The following is a 19525-nucleotide window of genomic DNA, read 5'->3' as shown; positions in this document are numbered from 1 at the left end:
TAGGATCCATATTAGTCTAAGATTAAGTTCGTATAACCACTTTTTCACTACTGCTCTTGTTTCTTCTCCTGCTTGTCTGTGATTGAGTTTCAGGTGCCAGCTCGACCATCAACTCGACCACCACTCGACAGAGTCGTGATCGAGCACCTGATCGAGTTAGACGCCGGATCTAAATAGACAGCACTTCCCAGTCGACTCGACCATCAACTCGAGCCTGTGCTCGATCGAGTGTCTGTTCGAGTCAGTAACCATGTTTCAAGGCAGTCAGTTCTATGATGCACCCATGCACCAGCAACAAGGTTTCCAGACTCAATGGTGTCACCCTTCCGCGTTTCAGACCTACCAAGCCCAAGAACCTGACTTAAGAGCCAAGATGCAACAACTATTGCTTGGGCAAGCCAATCAGCAGATTGAGGAGGCAAGGCAGTTTGAAGAGCTGAACCAAAAATTGAATTCCTATTCTCATGACCTGAGTCACCAGCTTGAGAGTCTGACCTCTTCATTCCAGTACATGGAGAGCTCCATTGCTTTTACTTTACCTCCTAAGCCACACCGACATCCTCAACAAGCTATTCAAAACCAAAAGGAGTTCACTGCTAAAGCTATCCATCTCCATGAGGAATATGTCACTGAGGGCAGTGAGGTTCAAGATGGGGAGGATTCATCACTAATTGAAGCCCAGAGTGAAGGTTTTACTGAGCAGACTGAAGCAGAGAAACAACTCGACCAGGTGCTCGACCACACACACGATCGAGTACCTGATCGAGTGACTGATCGAGTTGAAGACACAGAAGCTGTTAAGCCTGCTAGATACATTCCTCCTGCTTACAAACCACCTCTACCATTCCCAGGGCGTTTCAAGGCACAAAAGATAAGAGAACTCAGGGAGATCATTGAGAAAAAGGAGAAGATAGCTTTGCAACAAGAGAGAGAGAAAGCCTTGAAAGAAGAGGGTGTAATTGAGAAGAAGGAAGTGATGGCTATACAAGAGGTCATCATTGCTTACCAAGAAGAAGAGAGAGGACCTGCTTTGGAACAGTATGCTCCATACCCTCTCTATCAGGATTTTTTACTTGAGATGTCAAAGAAGAGGGCTCATGACCAAGATATGAAGGATTTGAATGAGATTGGGAAAGCTATTGTCCCAACAAAGCTTGAAGATCCAGGCTCATTCAACTTACCCTGTTCCATCAGCTACATGCCTTTGTGATTTAGGAGCTTCAGTGAGCTTGATGCCATACTCAATGGCTGAGAAGTTGGGGTATGAGGACTTCAAGGACAGCAACTACTATGTCAGTCTAGCAGATGGATCCAAGAGGGATGTGGTTGGAGTGATTGAAAACCTCCCTATCAAAATAGGAGAAGCAAGGATCCCAACTGATTTTGCAATCATGAGCATGGAACAAGAGCCTGAAGACCCTCTTATCTTGGGAAGGCCATTCTTAGCTACAGCTGGGGCTGTTATTGATGTGAAGATGGGGACTATCAAGCTCCACCTGACTGAAGACTTCACTATGAAGTTTGACATCAACAGTCCCACTAATCTGCCTTCAAAATATGATCCACCTTACACTATCAAAAGAACGGAGGATCATGAGGTCTCAAGTGAGGAAACTGCTTCAAGGGGTAAGCTAACCTTTCAAGAAGATTCAGTGGAGAAGCTTAAGAATTATGTTCAAGAACTGACTGCTTTAGTCAAGGATCTCCAAGTCAAGCTGAACAAAAAGACTTTGAAGAGAGCAAGGCCAAAGCTCAAGGTTAAAAAGAAACATGGTTCAAGTGCTAAGGAGGTAGTGATCAAGAAGGAACACAAAGGTTATCAGGTAGAACCAGGGGGATTTCATCTTCTCCTTGGTCTCTAACTCAAGCCTGAAAAGGCAATCAAAAGTCAAGCTTAGTGACTTTAAACAAGCTCACTAGGGAGGAAGTCCCTAAGGTATCCCTGTATATATTGCTTTGGAATTTTGGTATTTTTATTTTTGCTTTAGTGTTTTCATGGTCAGAGAAGCAAGGGAGTCTGAATAGAAGAGGAAGGGACAGCCATTTGAGATTCGCAGTCCAGCTCGACCCCCCCACTCGGACACGCACTCGACCGAGTGCCGGTCGATCTCCGTTGTCGAGCTGCCCCAAACTCCACCTCCAAGTCACCAACAAGACCCCAACTACTCCTATGACAGCATGCAGATGGATGTGGACAACTTCTTCCACAATCCCTAAGGTACCACCATCACCTTCACTTGTAAATATCATTGCATTTCATATTTTGTTTAGTTCTCTTAGTCTTGAATCCTCAATCAAATTTCTTTCACACAAGGGACTGTGTGATTTAAGTTTGGGGGAGGGTTTGAGATAGCATTTGACATTGTGTTTGGTGTTCTTATTTCAAATTTTTAGCATCTTCATATTAGTATTTGCATAAGCATCTAAGGCTTAGAAAAACCCTAAAAATTTGAAATTTTTTTGAAAAAAATCTTTATAAAAAAAGAGTGTTCATGTAGTTTGCATTACATATTAGGATCTTGTTTAGCATGTTTCATTTAGGATTGTATAATATTTGCATTAGGGATCTATGATGAGTATTTCCTTGTTAGCTTGTTTATTCACTAGACTAGGATCAATGCCTAAGTTAATAGTACTTTGGTGCTAGTTGAGTGGTTAGAAGCATAAGATTGAACCAAGCCTTGAATTCCTGCATTGCATCTGGTCTAAATTGAAGCATGTTGTGATTTGATGCCATTTCCTACTTATAAGAACCTAATATTGACTTTCAATTATCAACTTGTGCATTGCTTTAAACTCATGGATACCATATACATATTTGGATCATCTTTTTCCTTTTACCACTCTTGTTGATCCAAGTAGCTGATTTCCTCATTAAGAATCAGTTTCCCTACCCTCAACCTATCCTTCTTTCAAGCCAAATTTATTCTTGAGTGTGTAAGGCCTATTTTGGGATTGAGCTTGGTAGAAAATGTTAGGTTTGAACTGACAAGAGTAAGACCTTGTGTAGTTCTAGTTTGCATTTTTCAAACTAGATAGGATTAGGTGGTTCACTTGTTGGGTTTGGGACTTGGCTGTTTTGAAAAGAAAAGAGGAAAAAGAAAAACAAAAAAGGGTAGAGTCTTTAAAGAGGAGAATGTGTTTAAGCAAAGTCTAGTGAAAGGATGGGAAGTAAAGATTATTGAAATTGGTTCTAGTTAAAGAAAAGAAAGAAAGAAAAAAGAAAAGTCTAGCAAAAAGCTTGTATGTCTTAAGAATAAGAAGAAAAGAGAACCATAGCAAATAAGTGAGAATCCCCCATCCCACTAGAAAGATCAAATAAGAAACCTCTCCTAAGACTAGAAAACCAAAAGAGAAAAGGGTGAAAGAGAAAAGAAGAAGTTAAAGGGTAGCACTAGGATCATTTGGGTTTAGATTGATAGGATAAACACTTTGGGTGCCTTTGGGTAGACAAGGTTTTATTCTTGTATGTGTCTAGGTGTTTTTACCTTTAGCATTCTTCTAAAGCTCAATCCATTTTTTATGAGAGAACCTTGATATTGACAAGCCCCACTCTAAGAGACCATCATTGTCTCAAAACCCTTTATTACCAAGCCAAATGAGTTTAAGCTTTGCATAGAATTGATTCATGTTCTTGATTAATGAATGTTAAAGGAAATGGTTGATTTGAATGCATGTGGATAACTAAGGCTCAAATCAATAAAGGTTGTGATATGCTTGTCTAATATCTTTAAGTACAGCTCATTCACCTTGCATCATAGTACTAGTAACTTGGACATTGATTCTAGATGGTCTATTTGCAAGCTTTAGGAGCTGAGATCCCACTTTCAAACCTCACTTACCTTCTTATGCCTTGCTTATTTGCTTGAGGGCAAGCAAAGACTAAGTTTGGGGGTGTTGATGTTCATATATTTTACCTTGTTTTCCCTTAGTATATTCACATCTTTTGCATCTTTTGCTATCCATTTTAACCATTATTGCATAGCTTTAGGACCAATCATGCATTAGAGTTTAGTTGCATCGCATTTACACCTTTTCACGCATAAACAGGTGATTTTGGAGCTTAAGGAGCATGGAAGCAATGCTGAGGAGAAGTGAAGCAATCATGAGGAGAAAGCAAAGGAGTTAAGGCAGAAACAACAAGGTCAAGAGTCCAACTCGACCGCACACTCGACCAGACACTCGACCGTGTGCTTAGAAGGACTCGACCGAGTGGAGAATGCACGAGAGAAACCAGATCGACCTGCCACTCGACCGAGCACAGGTCGAGTTGACCGAGCCGTTGACTATTTTGTCTTTTAGTGTTTTTAGGGCTTCCACCTCCTCTCCTATATAAAGCTTTGTACCTGCAGCCACCAAGATGTGCAACCTTTTTAGAGAGTCATAAACCTAGTTTTTACTTTTTAAGGAATTATTCCCTTTGTCTTTTTATTTTCTTAGAATTTGTACCCGTTTTAAGAAAACTCTTAGATTCTTCAATATTGTTGGTTCCATAACTTTCAATATATTAAGAATTTGGGTTTGATTCCTTTTGCAACATTGTAGATCTTGTTCTTATCTTTCATTTGATGCAAGTTTCGGATTTTCTGGGTTTATGACTTTGATGTTAATCATGTGTTCATGTGAGTAGTGCTTAGGATCTTGAGGATGGGTTAGGCTGGGCTGTGTTTGAGGTTTGTTTGCTTTGGTCAAGCTTGATTGTGGTAGAATCTCTTATAGGCTAGATGTTCTTAATGCTAATCCTGAACTGAGAGGTTAGGGTTTGATTTCAAGCATCTTAGCATCAGACCAATGATTAAGGAGCATAGATAAGGCTAGATCTAGAGCTTACCATTAGGCTTGCTAAGAGATTAGAGGTCTTGTTTGGTATGAGATGTATTGCTTAATGCCTGCTTGTGTAGATTCTTTACTTTGTGAGAAAAAGTCTAGAGATGCATAGGTTTGATTGATTCTTGCCATGAGAGTGGAAGAAACTTGTCTTAGATTTATATGTCTAGAGATTAGCTCAAAGCTTTGCTTGAGATTTGTTGGCCAAAGTGTGATAACCTCATTCATTAGTCTAGCCCATGAATCCCTCCTCAAGGCCTTTTTTGTTTATTGATTTTAAAGTCTTAATCCTGTTGCTTGCTTGTTGTTTGATTCGTATTTGCATTGCTCTGTTTTTATTGTGTAGCTCTGTTTCCTGGATTTATCTAGCTCGACCCTTTACTCGACCTACACTCGGTCGAGTGCTTGCTCAAGTTCATCCCCAGAACTTTGGTTTATGATTTGTAGCTGTCCTGTATTATCTCTAGTCTCATTCTATGTTCTGTTCATTATTGTCCTGCATTAGTTCATTAGCATAGTTTCTATTTCTGTTCTTGTTTCATATTAGCTGCAATTATTCTGTCCTACTTGCATTTAGCTCTTAGTTCTTGTAGTTTACTTTCTGCATCTTTACATTTTCATCTTAGGATTGTTATTGACAAACAATCTTTGCATTTGGCTTAACTTAGATTTATATACATATCTTAATTGTTCACAAACACTCATTTAGGATTGATACCTCTTATACTGCAACACCATAAGGGGAATTGAAACACCCATCCATCCATCCATTCATATCTTACCATTGCATACATTCATCATCATCATTCACCACACCAAAAAGATCTTGTTTCATGTATGAACTTGAGAAGCCAAAGCTTAGCAAACTTGTTTCAGCCTGTTGACGACGTACCCCGACTTGAAAGAGAGAACCGCCGTTTAGCCCGCCAAGCCATGGAGAACAACCCGCCTCCAGCCGCTGGTCATAATGGACATGATCAGCCCAGTGAAAACCAAGTTCCTATAAATCCTCCAAGACAAGCCCCTCTCATTAGACCCTATGATGCACCAAATGTCAATGGACATAGAACTGGAATTAGAGCTCCACCAGTTGAGAACAATCACTTTGAGATCAAGGCCAGTCTTATCAACATGGTTCAAGGATCAAAATTTCATGGTTTGGCAATGGAAGACCCTCTTGATTACTTGGATCAATTTGATAGGTTTTGTGGGACTGTTAAGATCAATGGTATCTCTGAAGATGCCTTCAAGCTGTGCCTTTTCCCCTTCTCTCTTGGTGACAAGGCTCACATTTGGGAAAAGAATCTGCCTCACAATAACATTACCACCTGGGATCAGTGTAAGAAAGCTTTCCTCTCCAAATTATTCTCTACTACAAGAACAGCAAGGCTAAGGAATGAGATATCAAGCTTTGCTCAAAAGGGAAATGAGAGTTTTTGTGAAGCTTGGGAAAGATTCAAGGGGTACATCTCTCAATGTCCACATCATGGTTTCTCCAAAGAGTCACAGTTGAGTACACTCTATACAGGAGTTTTGCCTAAGTATAGAATGCTACTTGATACAGCAAGCAATGGAAACTTCTTGGGCCAAAATGCAGAACAAGGGATGTTCCTAGTTGAGAATCTTCCTCAAAGTGATGGGAACTATGGAGAAGATTATGACAGAACCTCAAGAGATTATTCTGATATGAGTGAGCAGCACAGAAAGGAGATCAAAGCATTGAATGATAAGATGGATAAGATGCTTATGGCCAATCAAAAGCAAGTTCACTTTGTCAATGGATGTGAACTTTATCAAGAAGGCATGGAAGCTTGTGTTGAAGGTCAAGAGGAAGTCAACTATGTAGGTGGCCAAGGGTATAACAAGTTCAATCCCAATTACCGCAACCACCCTAACCTCTCTTACCGCAGCACCAATGTGGAGAACCCACAAGATCAGTCTTATCCACCACAAAAACCACCTGGTTTTCCTTCTCAACCCAACTATCAACCAAAGCCTCAAGGGAATTACCAGGCCAAACCTCAAAGCTATTCCCAACCACAGCAGCAAATGAATGCACCACATCCTCAAGGTCAAGCAGATGACACAAATGCCCTCCTTAGACAACTTCTAGAAGGACAAGGAAGAGGTTCCATTGAACTTGCCACACAAATGAAAGCAATGCACCACAAGGTTGAAAATGTCTATGGTGAGTTAAATGCTAAGATTGAGAGGCTGCAAACACAAGTCCAAGGACAAGCTTCTTCATCATCAACAAGACAAATGGGTTCTTTACCAGGCAAACCTGAACCAAACCCCAAGGAGTTCATCAATGCCATCATGTTGAGAAGTGGTAAGCAACTACCAACTAATGAGCTCAATAAGGACATTGAGCCTAAAGGAGGGGATGTAGTGGTTAAGATTGGGGATGAAGATGAGTTGATGTTGAAAGACTTGGGTAAAGATAAAGAAGCTGAAAGAGTTGTGGTTGACAAAGGGAAGAGTAAAATGGTTGAGGAGCCTAGGCAAGACAAGACCATTGATGAAATATCCAAGAAAAGTAAAGGTGTTGGCAAAGAAACTCTGTTTGTGCCTCCACCATATGAACCAAGATTGCCATTTCCTGGTAGGTTTAAGAAGCAACAAGTGGACAAGTATAGAGCTATGTTTGATGCACAAATGAAAGATGTTGCTATTACAATGCCTATCATAGATGCATTCTTGCTGAACCCATCATACAACAAGTTCCTCAAGGATGCAGTTTTGGAGAAGAAGAAAGCTCTGCAAGGAATGGTTATCTTGACTCATGAGTGCAGTGCTATAATTCAAAACAAAGTAGTAGCAAAGAAGCTTGAAGATCCTGGTAGCTTCACTCTCCCTTGCACATTGGGACCTCTATCTTTTAGCCATTGTTTATGTGATCTGGGGTCTAGTGTGAGCTTGATGCTTCTCTCAGTTGCAAAGAGACTAGGTTTCACTCATTACAAGAAGTGTATGATCACACTTGTTCTTGCTGATATGTCAGTTAGAACACCAGTTGGAGTGCTTGAAGATCTACCAGTGATGATTGGTCATTTTGAGATCCCAACTGACTTTGTTGTCCTTGAAATGGATGAACAACCAAAGGACCCACTCATTTTGGGAAGACCATTTCTAAGAACTGCAGGAACAATGATTGATGTGAAAGGTGGGAAGATTCAATTGAATTTGGGCAAGGAAGCTTTGACTTTTGACATCAACAAAGTGATGAGGAAGCCTACAATTGATGGTCAAGTTTTCTACATTGAGAAGATGGAAGCTTTAGCTGATGAGCTTTTGGAGGAATTGGCTATAGAAGATGAACTCCAAAGCACCTTGATAGTTAAACAAGGAGAGTTTGGTTTACTAAAGAAAGATAGTGAAGGTTATGAAAAGATTCTTGACTCTCACAAGCCTTCTAGTGATGATGGAAGCTTCCTTGAGTTAAAAGAGCAATTGGTGTGTTTAGTTGAAGTAGACTCAAATGGAGATTGGAGTGAGCTTAAGGCACCCAAGATTGAACTCAAACCACTCCCTAAGGGGCTAAGGTATGCTTTCCTAGGTAAAAACTCTACTTACCCTGTCATTATCAATGAGGAACTTAGTGAACAAGAAACTGTTACTCTTCTAGATGAATTAAAAAAATATAGGAGAGCTATTGGTTATTCACTTGATGATATTAAAGGAATTTCAGAAACTCTTTGCATGCATAAAATTCATTTAGATGATGAATCAATGACTTCCATTGAACCACAAAGAAGGTTAAACCCTAACTTAAGAGATGTGGTGAGGAAAGAGATTCTTAAACTCCTTGATGCGGGTATCATATATCCTATATCAGATAGTACATGGGTTTCACCTGTACATGTGGTGCCAAAGAAAGGAGGAGTTACAGTTGTTAAGAATGATAAAGATGAGTTGATTCCTACTAGAACTATAACTGGTCATAGAATGTGTATTGATTATAGGAGACTCAATGCTGCTTCTAGAAAAGATCACTTTCCTTTACCATTTATTGATCAAATGTTAGAGAGGCTTGCTAGTCATACTCATTATTGCTTTCTTGATGGTTATTCTGGTTTCTTTAAAATCCCCATACATCCTAATGATCAAGAAAAGACTACTTTCACATGTCCTTATGGTACTTTTGCTTATAGAAGGATGCCATTTGGACTGTGTAATGCTCCAGCTACTTTCCAAAGATGCATGATGTCAATTTTTTCTGATCTAATTGAGGATGTTGTGGAGGTTTTCATGGATGACTTCTCTGTCTATGAAGATTCTTTTTCTGGTTGTCTTTCTAATTTGTGCAGGGTCTTAAAGAGGTGTGAGGAGACAAATCTGGTCTTGAATTGGGAGAAGTGTCACTTCATGGTGAAAGAAGGAATTGTGTTGGGTCATAAGATTTCTGAGAAGGGCATTGAAGTTGATAAAGCTAAGATTGATGTGATGACCAATCTAGCACCACCAAATTCAGTCAAAGGGATAAGAAGCTTTCTGGGCCATGCTGGATTCTACAGAAAGTTCATTAAAGACTTCTCAAAGATTGCTAGACCTCTTACAAGATTGCTGTGTAAGGAAGTTGAATTTGAGTTTAATGAGGAGTGTCTTCAAGCATTTAGTAAGATAAAGGAAGAGTTGATTAGTGCTCCAATAGTTCAAGCCCTAGATTGGAATTTGCCATTTGAAATCATGTGTGATGCTAGTGACTATGCAGTTGGAGCAGTGCTTGGTCAAAGAAAAGATAAGAAGCTTCATGTTATATATTATGCAAGTAGAACCTTGGATGAAGCTCAAGTCAAGTATGCTACAACAGAAAAAGAGCTCCTAGCTATTGTCTTTGCATTTGAAAAGTTTAGGCAATACTTGGTGGGTTCAAAAGTGGTTGTTCACACTGATCATGCAGCATTGAGACATCTTTTGGCAAAGAAGGATGCTAAACCAAGGCTGTTGAGATGGATACTGCTACTTCAAGAGTTTGATTTGGAGATTAAAGACAAGAAGGGTATTGAGAATGGAGTAGCTGATCATCTATCAAGATTAATGATTGATAATGAGATTCCAATCAATGATGCTCTTCCTGAAGAGCAGATAATGGCAATTCAGCTTCTTGACAAGACCAATGAGACTTGGAAAAAGCTTGGAGAGGTCATGAGGTTGGAAGAGAATGGTCCTTGGTATGCTGATTATGCTAACTATCTTGCTTGTGGAATTGAGCCACCAAATCTGGTTGGTTATGATAGGAAAAAGTTCTTCAGGGATATCAACAACTACTATTGGGATGCACCATACCTCTACACTCTTTGTAATACAAAATTTATAGAAGATGTGTTGCCAAGGAGGAGATAGAAGGGTTAGTAGAGCTTTGTCATGGAGCAGCCTGTGGAGGTCACTTTGCTACATTCAAGACAGTCACAAAGATTCTTCAAGCTTGTTTGTGGTGGCCTACAATGTTCAAAGACACACAAGAGATCATCTGAAAGTGTGATTCATGTCAAAGAAGAGGCAATATCAGCAGGAGAAATGAAATGCCACAAACTCCTATTTTAGAGGTTCAAGTGTTTGATGTATGGGGTATTGACTTCATGGGACCATTCCCTTCTTCCTATGGTAACAACTACATACTTGTGGCAGTTGATTATGTCTCTAAATGGGTGGAAGCCATAGCCAGTCCTACCAATGATGCAAAGGTTTTGTTGAAGTTCTTCAAGACAATCATTTTTCCAAGGTTTGGTATTCCAAGAGTGGTCATTAGTGATGGAGGGAAACACTTTGTCAACAAGGTCTTTGAGAGTCTTCTCAAGAGGCATGGAGTGAAGCATAAGGTTGCCACACCTTATCATCCTCAAACTAGTGGTCAAGTTGAGATTTCAAATAGAGAAATCAAGTCCATTCTGGAGAAAACAGTTGGTATCACAAGGAAGGATTGGGCAAAGAAGCTGGATGATGCTCTTTGGGCATATAGAACTGCCTACAAGACACCAATTGGAACAACTCCATTCAACCTTCTCTATGGAAAGTCTTGTCATCTGCCAGTTGAGTTAGAATATAAGGCAATGTGGGCAGTCAAGCTTCTTAACTTTGATATCAAGAGTGCTCATGAGAAACACTTGGTACAATTGAATGAGTTAGAGGAAATCCGCCTTGATGCTTATGAGAGTTCAAAGATCTACAAGGAGAGGACAAAAGCATTCCATGACAAGAGAATTCTTCCTAGGGTTTTCAAGGAAGGAGATTTGGTGTTGCTGTTCAATTCCCGCTTGAAGCTATTCCCGGGAAAGCTTAAGTCCCGCTGGTCTGGACCATTCAAGATCAAGGAAGTTAGACCTTATGGAGCCTTTGTGTTGCTGAACAAGGCTGGAAAAGAGTTTGTGGCTAATGGACAGAGGTTGAAGCACTACTTGGCAAATGATTTCATTGAGGAGGGAACAACTGTCTCGCTCTCAGAACCTCAAGACGCCTAAGCGGTGCGGCAACGTCAAGCTAAGAGACGTAAAACAAGTGCACTTGGGAGGCATTCCCATGGTATCCTTTTGTACATATCTTTCACATTTCTTTTAGTATGGACAGAGGTTGAAGCACTACTTGGCAAATGATTTCATTGAGGAGGGAACAACTGTCTCTCTCTCAGAACCTCAAGACGCCTAAGCGGTGCGGTAACGTCAAGCTAAGAGACGTAAAACAAGTGCACTTGGGAGGCATTCCCATGGTATCCTTTTGTACATATCTTTTACATTTCTTTTAGTATGTGTGTTTAAGGTTTTGTATTTTTGAGTATTGAGCATTGGAAAGTTTGGGAGACTTGTGTGAATTTGGTGCTGAACAGATAGAGTAAGCGGCCAATTTCAACCGGTCATGAGACGCGGCCAAACCGTCACCGCGTGAGGATCATCGGCCATAGTCATCGGCTCAGCTGTGCCCGCGTTATCGAACTGGTTTAAAGTGAGAAGGTACACGCGGCCTGGAGACGCGGTCAAAACGTCCCCGCGTGAGGATGATCGGCCACGGCTCACGGTCGAAACGGGGACGATTGATGATCAAACGAAAATGTTGGTTTTTGGTGCGAAGGCACATGCGGCCTGGAGACGCGGTCAAAACGTCCCCGCGTGAGGACTATCGGCCACGGCACGCGGTCAAAATGAAGCCGAGTGAGAATCAAAACGAATTGTTGGTCTTTGGTGCGAAGGTACACGCGGCCAGGCGACGCGGCTAAAGGGCCCCCGCGTGCGAACCATCAGCCACGACCATCGGCCAAAGGCCGACCGATTGAGTCTACCAAGGTAAGTCTTCTTTCTCCTTTTCGGTTTAATTTGGATCAATCCTAGTAAAACGATTTGATTCCTCAATTTTCGACTTGATCCTGGCCGATTTTTTTCTTCTCTCAACTCCCTAAAACCCGAAATCTTCTTCTCTCTTCTCACTTTGTTGATTTCAAGAAACCCTTAGAACACTAAAACCTTTGCATCTCTCTTATCTCTCAATCGTTTTCAAAGATTTTTGGTGTGTTAGTTTCGGTTTTTCAAGCTCTTTTAATTGTTTCTGGCCTCAACTGCTAGTTCTGCTTCACTACTCATCGGTTGCAAGGTAAAACACTCTATTTCTCCTTTTCGCTCATTCAAGTTTAAACCCAATATGTGCAAGAATCGGCCGGCCAGTTATTTATGCCTTGATTTAGGGTTGTTTAACTTGATATTGATGTTAGCTGGTTCCAATTTCGTTTGAATTGCTATGTTGGGTGTTTAATTTCGAAAATTTTGATTTATGAGCATTTAGGGTTCTTGAGAAATTGTTAAAATCAAAAATTTTGGGGAAATTGAAATTTTATTGTTTATTGTTCAATTAAGCATCTTGGAAGAGACTAGCAATTTTGGAGGCCAATTGATCATGTTTAGTGGTTTATTGAGTTTATCAAAAAATTTGAGAAGTAATATTGAGTTAGATTGTGAAATTTGTATCTAAGTGGTTCTCTTTTGTTCGTTGGTTTAATTATATTGATTTATCTCTTAAATACTAGGCACTTGTTAGCTGTGGATTCAAATTGTGGCTCCTAGTGAGCCTTACTAATATTTTTCAGGTGTTTTTGTATATTTGCTAGGAACAATGGCTAGAACCAACTTGAACCCTGGAGACAAACAAACTAAGACAAAGGAGGTAGTAGAAAGGGTTGTTGAGAAGAAAAAGAAAAAGGCAGCTCCATCTAAGTCTTCACTTGTTACACAAAAAGCATCAGCAAGCAAGAAGAAAAGTAAGGAGCCTATGATTGAGGATAATGATTCAGAGGAAAGGGGTATGAGTGAGAGAGACTCTAACCTTCCACCACCTCCAGCTGCTAAGGAAAAGCAGAGCAAGAAACTTGAGAAGAAGCCCACCTACTCCCAACTGATGCAGCGCCTTAAGCAAATTAAGTTTGCTCCAACTAGATACCCAGATCATGAGTTCCTTCACAATGCTGGCCTCCTTGAAGACATGCAGACTATCTTCACAACTTTGGGATTAGGACTGTTCTTCAATATGGCTTTCCCACCTATGTTGAGCCAACAAGAGAGTTCCTTGCATCCTTGTCAGTGACTTATTATGAGGATGAGATGGTAGCGGAAGCTAATGATCTTGGGCATTTTGAGTTTAAGGTTCAAGGGAAGCACTACAAGATGAATTTTGGAGAGTTAGGGGCTATCTATGGGTTTCCACCAGGAACAAGGTTGGAATACAACATCAACCCAAGGGAGTTCCGTTCTTTTTGGCAAGATATTAGACATCGCCAAGGATCCAAATAGTAGAACAACTGTTGAATTCAATGATCTCGGAGAACCATGTGGACTAGGGTCTGTGAAGTTGTCATCATACCTCTCTTTTGTGCGGGAACATGTTCCGATCACCATTGCTGACTGGAGGAAAATTGGTGATGAACGCAAAACAGTTCTTTGGAAATCTGTCCAGGTGAACTTTCATCATAATTCTTTGATATAGTCGCTACAAATTTTATTACATTTAATTGTCTTCTATATATCTGTGAATGTAGGCAAGGTTTGACCTTGATGGAGAATATGAAAAGGTATATGTTCTGAAGCATATGGGATGCTTGTGGAGATCATACAAATCAAGCATGGTACGGAAAGTCAGAGATGCGAATAACAATGTTGGAAGGATGAAGCTGCGACCTAGTAATGTTCCTATTGGAGAATGGCGCAGCTATATCAAAATCAAAACAAGTCAAGAATTCCAGGTAAAACACTTCAACAATATCTTATTCAAACTTTAATTTACTAACATTTTTTTTTCTTTCTAGGCTGTTAGTGATCAGTACAAGGAGAGAAGACGCAGACAAATTCCTCACACCACTAGTCGGAAAGGAATGGCTAGATTGGCAGAAGATATGGTAAGTAAAATACATTATTACGTCAGATTAAACTTTTGATAGGTAATGGTACGATGAATGTCTGTTTGATCCTGCTGCTTAGAAAAAAGAAAGCGAAAATCCATCTACAATCACAAGAGCAAAAGTTTGGGTCAGGTCACAGACCAAAAAAGATGGCACAGCTGTCAACACAAGGGCTGCTGAAACGATTGTAAGTATATAACCATCTCTGAGCGTAATGGTTTCTCTTTGTTCTTTTCCTCTAATAGAGTCTGTCATATATTCAGAAAAAGGCAAATGAGCTTGCTACTTCTGGGAGTTCGTCAACATCAACAAACCCAAAAGAAGATATCCTATCACAGGTTTTAGGTCTTGATCAACCAGGACGACTGCAGGCAATGGATAGAGGGATGAGTATGACTAAATTGGCTTGTTTCCAAGTCAAGAACAAACACCTGGCTGATATGCAACCAAACCAAGTCAACTTAGAGAATCAAGTAAAGGTTTTGCAAGAACAAATTGCTAAAATGAATCAAGTAAGGCTTACTAATTTATGTATCTATTTTTATAGTCACCTGGTATTGGTAATATATTAACAGGGAATTCTATTTCTGGTTTTGGTTTTACTTTATTTCACAGAAAGCAACTGAACCTGAAGTAGGTGAAAACTCTGCTCAAAGAGTAAGTACTTGAAATTTGCTCATACCAAATATATTCTGTTTGCTGGATTTAAATTTTGACTGCTATGCATATCGCTTTGTAGAGTGTCACCAACAATGCAAGACCCAAATGTATGTTGCATGATTGGTCTGGTAATGATGCTAAAGTTGCGGAGGGACTGATCATGTCTTCTGATCCTGAAGACTACGACATAGATACTCGTTTAGGGCCTAAGTGTTATAAGGTGTTGCTGCAAAATGCTGTTGTTCTAGATGCATGGCTTTGGAGACCTGCTGTTAAGATGAATACTGTTGGGGAAGCAGTTGGATCAATGATTGCATGGCCTCATAGTTTTACTGTTGTTATAGACGACGCGATTCTAGAAGACATTGATCCTAAGGTACGGTTTGAGTTTCTTTCATATGTTTACCATTAATTTTACATTTCTGATAGCCATAATCATCTTCTTCTCTGCGTATGTACATATTAGAGTCCAAGCCCAGAATCTATCAACTACTGCAGACTACTACATTGGGGAACAAATGATGAAGAAGTTGTGGTAGAAGGTCGATGGCAATGCAGCGATAAGGACGCATTGGTTAATGGAGTTGCTATTGGACCAAAAGCTGTTAAAATATTCCTAGATGTTGTGCATGAACCTGAAACATTTATATGGAGGCCCAATTCTAAACTGACAATCCTTGAGGACTGTTTGAAGTATTTTATAGCATGGCCTGCGCACAGAGTAATGTTATGCGGACTAAACACTGAAACCCTAGCACGTTCGGTGTCTCCTTTTCAACCAGATTCTGCAGGAACACCCCCAGCTCCTTTGAAGAAACCTCAGAAGGATTCGCAATCCTTTTCACAGTCTCCTACTCAACAAATTCAGGTAACATCTATCATTTCTGTACAGAGATAAGTGATGGTTAATTTTGATAGTTTTAAAGCAGTGACTTCTTCTCAGGAAAACATTGCAGCATAACAGTCCTACAGACGGTGTTGTCAACGAAAATAAGAAGTGCTTGCTGAAGGAAGATGGTCTTCAAACAATCCTGATGTAACATTTCACTTTGTTCCTTTGGGCCCTCATGGAGTTCGCGTAAGCGTGGACGTAGTAAAGGTCAATGATGCCGCTGTTTGGAGGCCTTCTTCTCAGATTGAGTGTATGGAAGATGCAATAGGTACCACCATTGCATGGCCAGCGGACAAAGTGATCATCGTCTGAGCTGCTGGAGTAAGAAGCACTATAACTTTTTTTTTTTCATGCTTGGACGTTTGGTTAAGACGATGAGTGTTGTTTTTAGACTTGTACTTGAATTTTATGTATGGTATTTTTAGTCTACAATAAAGTTCTTCTAAATTTAATTTCTTTCAAAGCATTATATAATATGTATATTGGATATATATAATATAAATAAAGGATATTTATATATATATATATATATATATATATATCGATCATCGAGCATAGCAAAAAATCACAACTACATAAAACTAAATTATAGTGTTAATTTTTTGCAATGAGAAAATAAATTATAGCAAACATAAGTAGCTACACTAGATAATAACATAGTACCATTATAGCAAAAAAGAGACGCTACTGATAACATTACTATAGCAACAATATGACGCTATTATATATTGACAATTAATAGCATACGTAAAATATGCTATTGTATATGGCTCCTCTAAGATAGCACTGGCAAAGACAACGTTTACAAAATCGCTATCAAAACGATATAATGGCGTTAATCGTGTGCTAACAATGGACATATTTCTTGTAGTGTCATCTACGTCTCTGCTTCCACAACTTGTACATGTTACTCCTCCATCTCAGAATCGTACAGGGTGAACGCAGGAGGAATGAACTCGATATGCTCACCCCCCATGATTGTAGTCAACTCGACGCAAGGGAGGAGTAATCTGGAGGGACCGACCTCAGGATGCACAAACTTGTAGAGCAACCGTCCTTGCCTCAAACCCCATTCCAGAGTGCGTAACTGCCGCAAGTTGTTGACGTCTATCCAGCGTGGTGGGTATGACTCGCACGGTAGGGGAACACCAGCAGCCTCAAGAAACCAAGTCACCACGCCGCCCATGCACATCACTCCTGGAGTGTGGTTGCTGTTGAGTCTCGAGACCCAAGACTTGTACGACATTATGTAGTTGAGGAGGTAGAGCGAGGCGGAAGTGTTGGACGTGTCACCTTGCAGCTCGGTGCCATCCATTGCAGTGAATGAGAGTCCCTTAAGCGCTAGATCAATCATCTCAAGCTCACCGTTCGTGATGTATCCTTTAATCTCCTTGGCGTAAAATGCATTGGCCACCGCCTTCTGGAAGTAACACAACACTGGGCTTCTCAGGTTCATCGCCTTCGTTTTCGATGAAGTGAATGTGGTGTGCTTCCAATTGTTGCTGATAACTCTCCAATTTACATGTTTTAGACACACTTTTTTGTCCATATTTTGCATTATATATACCCTAACCTTAGCATTTTTAGGTCCTTAACCGTAGGAATTTGCATTTAGGCCATTTAGGGTGCTGCATTGTTGCATTTGTACATTTTGGATGAAAACAGGTGCTTTGGAGCCCAAAATGAGGAAGAATGAGGTAAAACCCGAACATGTACCCGAAGGAGTGATCGTGCGAGAAGGACAGTCTGAACCTCAATCCGATCAAAGAGGATCTGAGCGTAGGAAGAGCAACCCGAAGCCCTACCCGAGGAACTACCCAACCTTAACCTCTTGCACCATCTCGAGCAGACCTCCGGGCAGAACTGAGCAGCTAGGTTAAAGGGGTTTCCATATATAAGCCCCCTTTCTTCTTCTCACCCTAGAAAGCCGCAGACACCCACAACACTTTTTCTACTTTGTTAGGATTCCATTTTTACTTCTTTTTGCTACTCTTCCAGTTTCAATTATGTATTCTATACCTTTCATCTTATTTTCAATTCAATGCAACTTTCATTTGTTTGTGTTTTTATACTTTTTACTATGAGATCTGAGTAGTGAATCAAAGTTTCTAAGGATGGGATAGAAAAATATGTGTTCTTGATCGGTTAGGTTATCTTAGCTTGAATTTTATTTTATAAAAATTCCTTTCTAGATTGGTGTTCTTAATGCTATTTTCAGACCGAGAAGTTGAGATTAGATCTAGGGTGTTTTGCCATCGAGAGATGTTGTTGAAATGCTTGAATCAATCAATGCTAGAGATTGACTCACTTAGCGTAAGAGATTAGATGTGTAAGGAGTTTATTGAAAATAATGAATCGGATTTGAATGTCTGCTTAGTCATGTTTCTCCAACGGGAGTTGGGTAGGGGAGTGATTAAGGTTGATTGTTTCTATCACGAGAGTGTTTTAGCAAGGTTTAGAGATTCATTGTCTATGGAGTATTTGCTTGAGGCATGTAAGGCATCCCAATTTGATCAGGAGCACTTAGGAGTCGATTACCCCATCCTTAGGAGCTTTCACATCTTGATTGTTTAGCTTTTTACCTATAACTCGACCCCATACCCAAACTGGTACTCGATCACCAGCCTCGTGTATACCCTCGAGCTGTTCATCCTTGTGTACTTGATTTCTTCTGTCATCTGTTCACCCACTGGATCCTATACCCGAATGGTTGCATCGAGTGCTTAGGTTGAGTAGTTCTTGTTCTTTTATTTACTTTTGCTTACTTTAGGTTGTTAGAAAAACCCCAATTATTGCTTGGCTTGACTTGCATTGTTCTGCTCATATCTTATCTGCTAGCATATCAACAATTTCGATTGATAACCCTTTGTACTACAACTGCATAGGGAATTGATACCCTAGATGAAAATCATGTTATCAATTTGGCGTTATTGCCATTTGGTTGAATTTTGTTTGTTACATTTAAGATTTCAGCACTTGCTAGATCAAGTTCTTTTTATATCCATCGGTTCGGAACTGACTTGTTTGCTTTTGTGTTTAGTTGTTTTGCATTTCAGGTACAACTCGAGTATCCACCCGACCCGTCACTCAATCACCTGTATCAAGTTGGCCTTCGTGTACCCTCTCTGTAACTGATTGTGCATGCAAACACGATCCAAGGGTAGCCAACACTTGAGTCCATTCATCGACAACATTGACAGACCAAGGTTACTCCATCAACAACAAGGACAACAACCACAACCAACCACAATTGAGGAGGTCATTAATAATCAGAATGGTCCACCAGCTCCTCCAGAGAGGACTAACATAGGAGCAAAAGATGCTCCATCTACTCATACTCAAAGACATGGCGATGTTCCACCTGCTGTTCAAAACAACAATTTTGAGATCAAGAGTAGTCTCATCCAGATGATTCAGAGAAACAAATTTCATTGACTGCCAATGGAGGACCCATTGGATCATTTAGATGAGTTTGATAGGCTCTGTAGCCTCACCAAGATCAATGGAGTTAGTAAAGATGGATTCAAGCTCTAGCTTTTCCCATTTTATTTGGGTGACAAAGCACACGTTTGGGAGAAATCACTTCCCAAGGAGTCTTTCACCACATGGGACGTATGCAAAAAGGCGTTCCTCGCCAAATTCTTCTCCAACTCCAGAACTGCAAGGCTGCATAATGATATCTCCAGCTTTATTCATAAAAGCAATGAGACGTTCAGTGAAGCCTGGGAGCGTTTCAAGGCATACACCAGCAGATGCCCGCATCATGGATT

General features: G+C 40.3%; 2 non-coding genes and 1 pseudogene across 2 annotated transcripts; 1 reads left to right on the top strand and 2 right to left on the bottom strand.

Moving 5' to 3' along the window:
• The first annotated feature begins 250 nt into the window (after nucleotides 1-250).
• On the top strand, nucleotides 251-11288 carry LOC147924480 (uncharacterized; annotated as a pseudogene).
• Nucleotides 6214-6320, bottom strand: LOC147924481 (small nucleolar RNA R71). The gene has a single exon (XR_015587833.1). It is a non-coding gene; the product is annotated as a small nucleolar RNA R71 (small nucleolar RNA).
• An 8130-nt stretch (nucleotides 11289-19418) lies between the features above and the next one.
• On the bottom strand, nucleotides 19419-19525 carry LOC147924479 (small nucleolar RNA R71). Its single transcript, XR_015587917.1, has one exon. It is a non-coding gene; the product is annotated as a small nucleolar RNA R71 (small nucleolar RNA).

Source organism: Camelina sativa, chromosome 17 (assembly GCF_030686135.1).
Source record: "Camelina sativa cultivar CO46 ecotype springtype chromosome 17, ASM3068613v1".
Lineage (NCBI taxonomy): Eukaryota > Viridiplantae > Streptophyta > Magnoliopsida > Brassicales > Brassicaceae > Camelina > Camelina sativa.
Note: the sequence above shows the minus strand (reverse complement) of the source record. Positions and strands in the feature narration are given on the sequence as shown.